Here is an 11,065-nt window from a genome sequence, read left to right as displayed (position 1 = left end):
ATTACGAGTGATGTAATGGGCCGCAATTTCACCGTACAAGTGACGTAATGTCAGTATTTCTCTATAGCCTGTCTGTGTTTAGCGTACTGTTGCGAGTGACATATCGAAATACATGGCTGTGTGATCGAAAAAAATCTCGTTGTAATTTGAAGGAATATGGCAGGTTTAATGTAAAGAAAACTTCAAGAAAAACAACGCAACAGTTATTACAGCTACACCGGTGGTAGGTTCATATCCAGAGCCCTGTACGCTCTACCGCCGTCGCTTGAAATCAATCTCATAAACCGAGCAATATGGCCAGCTGTGTATGGACAGCTTGATGCTTGACTTGCCGGAGAAGGCGAGCTGTCACGTTCAAGTTCAGGATTATTTGTCGATCAAATTTCAGTAAATTTACCTTACCTAGATGTAATCTTGTCTATAGGCTTAAATTTCGCCGAAGTTTGACAAAATGACCTCGATTTTACAGGTTCATATTCGAAAGTTTCGAGTTTTGAGTGCAGACAGACACAAGTTTTGAGGCAATATGGCTGCGACCCCATGTCGACCCAAAGTGAAAATGTGTTCGTGATAAAATCTTCCTATATTTTTTTCAGAATTTTCGACAAAATCAATGCTTCTTACATCTTTTGTAAACTATTAAAATAAAAATGTGATGTGCCATGTCTCCAGATTTCTAAAAATATCGATCGACGGAACATGAGCAGGCCCGCACAGCTGTTCCTGAGGTTATTGCAAACGTATGCATAAATTAGCTGGCAGGCATGCAGCGTGTGAAACATAGCTTGGAGTCGACAGCACCGCGCTTGTGTGGGACAGCGGCGTGTACAATTATTTAAGGCTTGGAAGTGCAAGGGTTTATCATCTTTATTCGAAAGAAAGAGGAGAAAAGCTGAGAAAATGTATAACTTAGTCTCCCTACTGCGGAGAAATGCAGCTGTGGTCATTTGCATAATAATAGTCTCCTTGCTGGCAATTTTCAACGTGACGTAGTTGAGTCCAGACAAATGTGCGTATAGAAGCCGCACCGGATTTTGGAGTTCAAGATTGGAGGGGGTCTAAAAATAGTTCCTAATACAAACCGCAGCTTCACTTATGAATTTTACGGCCTTACGTCAAAATCTTGCTGTGTATGATAAACCAGCATTGTACGTCACTCGTATTTGAAAGTATGGGTACATTTAATACGTCACTCGTTCTGTGAAAGTACGAGGCCATACTTCTGCTCGTACAATGTCAGTTGTGAGGCAATTACATACCTCAAATATCAGCTGCATATGGTGCAAGATAAGCTGTTTTTTTTCCTTATAAAATGACATAAAGTTTTCTTTTTTTCCTGACATTTGTATATTGTTTGTTTTGATTAACAACATGCTGGTTAATACACACTTCTGATTCAAAATCTGTTTTCAAGTCAGGCATTGAAGACAATTGAGAATCAGCAACGCTACAGATAAAGAATGGTAACTTTGTTACACAGATGGAACAAAAGTTTTTCACTGAGACACAATAAAGTAGTCCAAAGTAATGCATATAGGATTGAATGCTTTCCATTGTGACATGTTAGATTACAAGTTCTAGAATATGGTGTGAAATAAAATGATCATTAAAATTTGAATTTACTTGTCCAATCTTTCACAAAGGAATGGCTTTGTAATGCAGTGAAAGACTATATCTCACCTTAAAGTGAGTGTTACAAAGAAAATCAGAGTAAATAGGAAGATATTTTGAGGACAACAAATTTCAAGGGTTGGGGTAGTGGACCCTTAGTCACATCTGCTTCCTAATTGCACACTCTTATGACATGGCAATGAGTTCTACAAATTGCTTCCCAGATATCAGAAATAACATAACAATGATTGATATATATACAAACCTGACATGGTCTATACTTTCATTTATAGGCTTCTTGTAGTGGTACTTTCGTTTCTGCGCAACAGACTTCCTTCGTTTTTTCCTTGGCTGACACACTGAAAATGTCCAAAAAAAGGCAAAGTGTTTGTTAGCAACACCATTACTTTTAGATGATTGATGTTGGAAGTTTCTATCATGAATAATTTGGTGATTCCTCAGCTGGTGAATACCTGAGGCTAGTTCTGTGGTCAAATTATTAGGTACTGGTCGTAAATGGTAATTATTCTCAACCACGGGTCATCTGGGTACTTGCAGTTTCTTACATCATTTTTGCGTCAGCGCCATGAAAACAAATAATTGAAGTTTGGATTTTTAAACCACCAAAACAATATTCAAAGTTTCAATATACATAAATGACATAACTTTTAGTTCTGCTTTTTTCCACACAATTTCTGTATCATTCGCTCTTCTATATCGTAACACCAAGCCTCCACACCTGTCACTCAATAAACCACCAGCCCAGGTGGAGAACCTGTAATCAGAGTCAAACCAAATTAAACGAATTTATCAGTGTACAAATACATACTAGGTTGGTATTGTACATCCACAATGAAAAGTAAACTCATATTCCAAAATAAATCATGAGTGATGAAAAATCATGTCAATCTAGTCCACTCCACAATGAAGTGTAACATTTGCTATGTTTAGTATTTTGACAGGCCACATACGGTATGTGATACCCATGACACAACTTTTTTTCATGATAGTATTAGCCTTAGGAAACCCCATCAGACACTGTGGTGGCAAAAAGAAAAAATCAAGTCTTTACCTGATACAGTGTGATGAGTTCCCACACCGCCTTTGTTGTCCTGTAACTGGGTCTGCTGAGGATTTCTGTTAACATCAATCAGAAAGACAACTCAAACTAGCACATAATCATCATAAGATCTGCTGGCCTTTAATTAAACTATTCTACATTACAGCTGGACCAATTTACTAATAAAGGCCCATATTTATGCCAGCAATAGAAAAAAATATCTGAAGCTCACAAACATATAGTAAAACTGATATAATAGAGTTAGTACCACCTGGAAATATTACCGGTGAATACCATTTTTACTGAACAGGGACAAGACAAAAAAAGGACCAGTATGGACCCGAGAGTTTGTCACTTCAACCTTTTTTCTGAGCCACAGTTTCCTTGCTACACAATGGGAATACACTGCAACATTCTTAACAGTAAATTTTAGATTACAATATTGCTGACAATATATGCAAATACTCACAATTAAAATTGGTAGTGTAACATCAGTTCTGCCCTGCCTGTCACCAATGCAATCAGCCAACCACCCAGTTGGAGTTAACCTGGAAGAAGAATCAAACCAAGTTTAAAGAATGTTTCAGTGTAAAGTTACATACAAGATGGGTAAGGCATCATCACAATGCTGAGAAAATTTTCCTTTTACAACTTCGCAATCAATCATGGGCACTGAAAATCCACTTCACAGTTAAAGGAGGAATTCCGGTGTAAAAAAGACAGAGCTTAGTGGAACTATTAATTTGTGTTGCTGACTTGAAGGGATGGATCATACTATTCATAGACAGTCATTGCATTGAAAATACTGTATATAAAGACCTTTGGATAAGCTTCATTCACATACACATGTAATCTTGCATTTAGAACTCTACAAATATGATCAAACCGTTAAGGTAGACAGGAGCATTGCTTACAAAAGCTCACTATCGATTCAAACACTAATGCAAACTATCTCCAGATTCTATTTCTTGTGATCAAAATTTCCCCTTTTAAAAGTATATTGACAATTAGGTCATTTGTATGGATAAACCCCTCCTGTTCTATTTTTCATATGGTGGGCATTAGGTTGAACGAACCTCTGTAAAGGTACATGTTTTCTGGCAGTAGTTTGGCACTTATCAAATAAAACATAAATTTGATCTTTACCACTTGGGTGTGGAATTATTGTTTGGAAATTCAACAATGTAAAAATGTTCAACTTTTGTACTTAATGGCTTAAAGAAATAGGAAAATACAGATTGAAACATGTTGCGCACATTCTGCAAGAAATATGAACTTCAGCATGCATATTTCATGGACCAATTTGCTTGTATTATTGAAAAGGGTCAGTTCCACAGAAAAGTAAATGCTGATAACTATAATTACTCACTTACCATCTTTGTTTGAGTCTGATCCCATGCCTTGGCTGTACAGTTTTGCAAACTTGGGAAACAACCCAGCATTCTATGATGAAATAGCTTCAACATAGACAAGACAATGTACTATTAATGTCTCTAGTACAAAGCAACCCAACCCTAACAACCCCCCATGCTAAAATTCAACAAAATTATAGAAAATTTGCTTTAAATTTTTCAAAAATGCTAAAAAGTCAAGGGTCAACATGTTTTCTAGGGTCAAATAACACACAATGCATCTTATTTTCGGGGACCTAACATGATATTGATTAAACACATAAATTGTGCTCAGGAACAAGATACTGAAAATGCCACTTGTGTAACGGGTAAGATAATGCTGACATACCCTCATTACACTTACAGAATTTTTTACCAGTTCTAAGTTAGATACCAATACTTTTTGTAATCAAGCATAACAAAACCTGCAATTTGGTGCAAATTTGCTTTCCTAGCACAATTTTTGACAAATAATAAGAAAAATGCTGAAATACACTATGTCATCAACAGATCTCCTTGGTGGAATTGTGATTCCATTCTGACATCCACTTTACCAAAGTGCACATTACTTTTACAAAGAAACAATACTTTCCTGCAATCAAGCATAACAAAACCTCAATTAAGCACACAACCTGGCCCACATGGCAGAGTTTTTGACAAGTTTAAAGAAAAATGTTGTAGTATTATGGTGTCAAAAGTTTTTCTTATGGAACTATGATGCTATTCCGAATCCTAGCTAACCAAATTGTACACCATTTTTACAAAAAAAACAACACTTTTTTTGCAATCAAGCATAACAAGACCTACAATTTGGTGCATAATTTTTTCCCCTGACACAATTTTTGACAAAATAATAAGAAAAATGCTGTGACACTATGTTACCTACAGATTTTCTCAGTGAAATTGTGATTTCATTCTAACATCGTATCCACCTTACCAAAGTACACATAAGTTTTACAAAGAAAACAACATTTTCTTGCAATTACACACAACAAAACCTGCATCATGGTGCATAATGTACTCATATAGCATGATTTTTGACCAAATTATATAAAAATGCTCTTTTGTCTAGTTGTCAGCAGACTTTCAAAGTGGTATGTAAGGATTGAAAGTGCCATTTTTGACATTCAACCCACCAAACAGTACACAAATTACACAGGGAAAAAATACTTTCACGCAATGGTACATGACCAAACCTACATTTTCATATACTAATTGTCCCTGTAAGATATATTTTTACCAAATTATAGTAAAATTCCTGTGAAATGCATTTTCTGGTGAGATTTTAGGGATTTAAAGAGGAATTTCTTGCAGATGGCACAACAAAAAGTACTCCGTTTTTTCAAGAAAATCAATGTTTTCTTGCAATCCAGGGTAGCTAGCCCAACATTTTGGTACCAAATTTGTCTGTATAAAATGACGCCAAAAAAAATAATAACAAAAGGCTCGTCTCATATTTCTTTAGACATATTTAAGGAAATTCTGCAATAATTTTCACTACATCACACAAAAGGTCCAATATTTTATCAAATCTGTAGAAATAAGTTTGTCCTATTTGCACTACCTAACATGACACAAATCGAATTTTTGTGGGTCTCGATATTGTTTGCCACTCACCGATTCAAAATTATTTTGTTTACAGGCTCAAAACAAAAATTGAAGTTAAAGGTTGAAATTTAAAAGCAGATAAAATAAAACGAGCATGTCGAGGGTCACGAACAATCTCGATACACATTTCAAACGATCTAATATTTCGTATTTGGAGACCTTGTTGTCACGAAAATACACAAAACATGTATTCAATCCCACTTGACACTGTTATTAACGGTTGCAATAACAGATTCTATTGAAATTAGACACTTTGATCGTATGATTTGTGATAAAAAATTTACACACGAACTTCAAGAAGATCGAATTCTATTTTTAACGCCATGATGTTTATGTTCGAATTTGCCGGACTTACACAGCTACGATTTCGCGGATTTTTACCATTCTGGAACCTTTCAAGTGCGATCAGTCTATTTATAGCATACGAAATATGTCATTTGGTGAAACAATTGTGAACAAAATGAGATATAATTACCTTTTTTGTCGTAAAATTGACGACCGACGTAGAACACTGAGACACAGCAACTCACTTATAAACAAATCGTGACCCGATCGTCTGCTCCACAGGCGAACTCTCGGGCGCTCTTCCAAATCACGCCGAGAACGGGATGTCACAGCGTGAGCGCGAAGAAAAGGCGTTTCCGATCCCTGTTAGGTATATTCGTCCCAGGTTACTATATACATTACATGAAAATGGGATACGATAGATCATTATTACCGACTTTCAGCAACCGAATACCGCAGGGAACGAAGTCAGAAAGAACTCATCATGTGATTGCTCATAATCCAAGTGAGGCAGATCCAGGTCAGACACTTATCATTGGATGTCCAAAGTTAGAAAGTGGAGTAGTACTAGTTCTAGATACTTTCGACCTGGTTTTTGATCTCAAAGTAATGGGTCACGAAGAAAACCGAGTAGTACAAAATGTTGCAAAAAATTTGGTGGAGCGTATGGTTCTCACATTTGAGGGGCAGGCACTTTTCAATTTGAATAAATATAATCTTATTGAATGTTATCGCGATCTCTTCAAACATGAAAGGAGAGAACGAACATGACACCTTTTTATTCAGAGTATGACTCCATGAGTGCATGTATACAGTATACCAAAAAGTAAAGTTGCATAAAAGCCACTTTAATTCATATCTGGTTCTTTTTCACTTCTATATTTATCTACAGGTAACAACTGTCAAGGGACTGCGGCCATCTTAACTTCACATATAAATTCAACGTATTCTGTAGATTGACAACATTGTGACTGCAACTTGCGAGGCATGTGAAGAAATCCTTCAAATTGTCAAAATCATGAAGACTTGAACACTCAGCATATTTGTTTCCAACGATAGCATTTTGTATGATTCAAGTGCAACTATACGGCACATGTCAATTGTTTGCCTGTAAATGAAAAGTGAAATATCTAACTATTTTTAGCCAACACAGTATTGCATCCAGGGAGTGCCCTTGCGACAGTGTCCTAGATTCGAACCCACTGTCCTGCATTCTCGCATACTGCCGGTCACATTGGGCACACTCACCAGTTGACTGTGTAGGGTGTAGTCTGCAAGTAATATTATCTGATACTGACGATAACCTTCATTTTGCATGATTATTGTAAGGCTTATATTTTCATACAGATTTTCATACGGAGCTGTGATTAGCAGTAATTTAAATGCTGCACTTGATATAAGAACTCGTTTGAAGTCTGACTTAGCTCTCTAATTGCCAACAGATATGGTATACTAGCTGCTACATCATTTGTCTGAAATGCAAGCATACATGTAGTGATACAGTTCTGGTATCTTGAATTTTGTTTTATGAAACTACTTTCTAACAATATACATGTAAAAAAATGTGATTAACAACTGACGCATGTTGTCCCCAAATGTGCAAAATATCACCAAAAGTAAAAAATAGGGGGTCAGAGTGTCCCTAGATTTAAAATTCCAAACTGCAACATTGCCAACAGAGCCAAACCCCTTCATTTCTCCCTCCCTCAGTCTGTTCTCTTTGATCGTTGCAAAATAAGATTGTGTGATTATGTTGAATACATCTGTTGCTTGGTCACTGTTTAAGTTTGTGAACATTTAACAACTTGCAATTTTTCTGTGTAAAGAGATGCTCATTATCCATATTTACAGCAAGGATATTTATATTCAAAGTATTTTTTAAATTTTTTTGTTTAGTAATATTTCTTAGTTATTCCAATTTTGTAATGGTTGATTGTATTTGAAATGACTTCTTATTTTGTGATTTGTTTTCCATTGACATCAAACAATTTTGAAGAGTTTCTTTTGAACATCATAGTATTTTGGATCATTACGACCAAGCATTTAGCCGTATGGACTAATTGAAGTTTTTAATGTTATCAATAAAAGGTGCTGAAATATATTTTGCATGATGTTTTTTTGGCAGGTATCGCAAGCTTGTAGATAAATACAATATCTCTCTTCGACAAATGATTATTGATGGCATCGGTGACATGGGGCCTTAGTTAGTGACCACTGCCTATCTGACTTACAGATTGATATATGGCGGGTGCCACATGTGGGGCAGGATGCGCTTACTATTTTCGAAACACCTGACATCACTTCTTGGTCTTTTGGCCAGAGGTCCATATATCTTTCTTTCATGAATTTGACTTTGTTTGTGTACCGTCTATTTACTGTCTGTTCTGTGCTGTTTTGTGTCTATGTTTACAACTACTGTCTTACAAATTTTGACCTAGTGTTTTTTGGATTATGGATTGGTATGATTGCGATTATTTTAATTTTGCCAAGGACCTGATTCCATAACTTCCTTATCCCTTGTGCTGCAGAAAGTCGAATACTGTTTGAACTCTCTACCACTTTGCTGGTATTTCAAGCAGTACCAGACCCCTGTGGATTGGCAGACTAACAGGCACAGCTTTAAATCCCTGCCAATTGTCAGGTTAAAGCTGTACTAGCACTGATTATCTCGCCAATTTGGCGAGATTCTGGCACTGCTTGAAATCCCTGCCACATAATGTCGCCAAAGTGGCGAGATATGTACTGAATATCTCGCCAAAGTGGCGAGATTCTAGCACAGTGCTAGAATCTCGCCATTTGGCGAGATATTCAGTACAGCTCAAACCTTACTAAATGGTAAATGCCATTCGCATTATCCTGATATAAAGAAAAATGTTTCCAAAATCAAATTTTTGAATAGCAATATTGACAAACCAGGGTTTTTTCTGATTAAAAAGCCGAACCAAAATGACCGTCACTTAAAATCTGAGTTTTTCATGAAAATAATTGGAACTCAATTCATGCTTTCCATTTTTTACACTTTTTTCCTGAAAATATATCACTTCAAAATTACTTTCTTTCCAATCCGTTTTTTTCTCATAAATTTCTTGATTTTTGTTTTCCCAATTCTTAGTTTTGAATATTTCTAAGGAAAAACCTGATTTTCTCTTGGTTTTCGTAAAAGGGAACTCTTTTTCGTTGTGTTTCTTCGTGATAGATAAACACATTGCGAGTTTTATACATTTAGTATGTGTAGACATAAACGTGTGCTGAGATCGAGCTAGAATAAGCGTCGATAAGAACGTTAAATTTGGCACATGTAATTTTTACTTATATGAGTACCCGTACAAAGTATTGTTACAGCCCATACAATGCTATCTAAAATTGCCAGATTTTAAGAAAAATAAAGACACTTCCCGCTGTGAAGGACTCATTAGATTCTGCATGGCTAAAATTTGACTTCAACGGAGTAATTTCTGTTCACAGTTTTTAATTCCATAGTGAAAGTATATTTACGAGGGAAACCCAAAGCATTATAATTTTGACGAGGCGAAATAAGAGCATTGTATACATTGACATAGATAGACGTTCGGCAGTCAATGCACTTAGAACATTGAGAACATTTGTCCAATCAAGGTATTACTCATGTCGTCGACATATTATTGATTTCTGTCTGTACGTTGTGAGCTTTCAAATCTCGCAAGTTATTTTTGGGTCCTTTGGGATTCGAACCCGCTACATGGTACTTACTTGTCCTAGCAAGAACGGCTTTTTGATCAAAGCCACTGGGCTGCGTTCACAACTCTAGAAAGACAGTTCATTAACCGATATAAATCGTAACTGTTTATCGAGGTCCCTGGACAAATCCTTAGAATTAATGAAACACAACACCATACTTAGGCACACTACACATGATTAGTTTTAAAGGCGGAGCCTCCCTTTAAAAGGACACCAAGGTATGCCGGAGTTCATTGTGTAAGTGGACACCAAACAGGCAACATGCAGGCACACGCTCCAAAAAATGCCACCTTTTAGTTTTCCCCGGCCGCAAAACACAGACAGACTGCCGAGTGGTCAGCGAGAAGTTGCTGCCGATCGAAGTCTGTGGCTATACTCAAAGTCTAATGTGACTTGAAGACAATATTTTAGGAATTTGAGCGTTTGTGGTTGGGAATCAATGACCGTTGGCAATTTGAACCGACCGTCAATCAAAAGCTTGCATAAACTCTGTTTGGAGGATTAGCAAAATGTAACAAAAGGTTGAGATCAGTTTGCTTAATCAGTGTTATAGAAATCAAACATGGTAGTGGCCAAGCGTTTGACTGGGAGGAGAACTCCACGAATGCGAGAATCTGGGACTGAAAAGTGCGGCTTTACTAATAAAACATAGGTATCTTTTGTAGACACTTTCATCAGAATTAACAATTAACACATCATTAGTCAGGATCACTGACTCGAGGTTAGTTCTTGAATAGGTGTATGAGGCTCTTTCTACAGAAAATTTCTACCGATTATTGGACAGTGTCGTCATTTTACAAGTCCAGCGATAAACTTAATATTCCCAATGCTACCACCATTCGGGATTGCAATCAAATTCTATAAATTTGTGACGACTTAATCTTAATTGGACTTCCATGTTACATAATGTAGTAACACTCCCCGTACCTTGACAAGGGTCTTTACTTTTGATATTCAGATATGGCAAATCAAAGGAGAATCCGGCATCACGTCGTTTGCCGCTCCCACCCCTTAAAGAGTAGGAGATAAAAGTATATCAAACTATAGGCAGGTTGAGGGCTTATAAAGGACTGGACGTAAATTAGCAGGGGGAGAGCGGGGGGGATTTGGGGGAGGGTCACATATTTTTGAGCCTCTGTTTGGGGAAGGGTCACAATTTTTTGAGCTCCCTTGAGGGGAGGTCACAAATTTTTGGGCATGTTGTTTGTCCACTTAAAGTAGAAAACAAATTGTTTTTAAAGGCAATATGCTCACATGACATCGCATGCATCACTCGCACACTGCCTTTTACTTTCTATTAAACGCTCATTCCCAACTCTCTGCGTATCTCTTCCCAGCTGTAATCTTAAACAGGATTGTCTCTCTTGTTGCTATTGTTACGACAGAAACGCCC

General features: G+C 36.8%; 1 long non-coding RNA gene across 1 annotated transcript; it reads right to left on the bottom strand.

Moving 5' to 3' along the window:
- Positions 1-2,325: 2,325 nt before the first annotated feature.
- LOC139118215 (uncharacterized) lies at positions 2,326-3,220 on the bottom strand. The gene is made up of 3 exons (XR_011548637.1): positions 3,141-3,220; positions 2,684-2,748; positions 2,326-2,386 (listed from the first exon to the last, which is right to left on the bottom strand). It is a non-coding gene; the product is annotated as an uncharacterized lncRNA (long non-coding RNA).
- Between the last annotated feature and the right edge of the window lie 7,845 nt (positions 3,221-11,065).

Source organism: Ptychodera flava, chromosome 19, assembly GCF_041260155.1.
Source record: "Ptychodera flava strain L36383 chromosome 19, AS_Pfla_20210202, whole genome shotgun sequence".
Classification (NCBI taxonomy): domain Eukaryota; kingdom Metazoa; phylum Hemichordata; class Enteropneusta; family Ptychoderidae; genus Ptychodera; species Ptychodera flava.
Note: the sequence above shows the minus strand (reverse complement) of the source record. Positions and strands in the feature narration are given on the sequence as shown.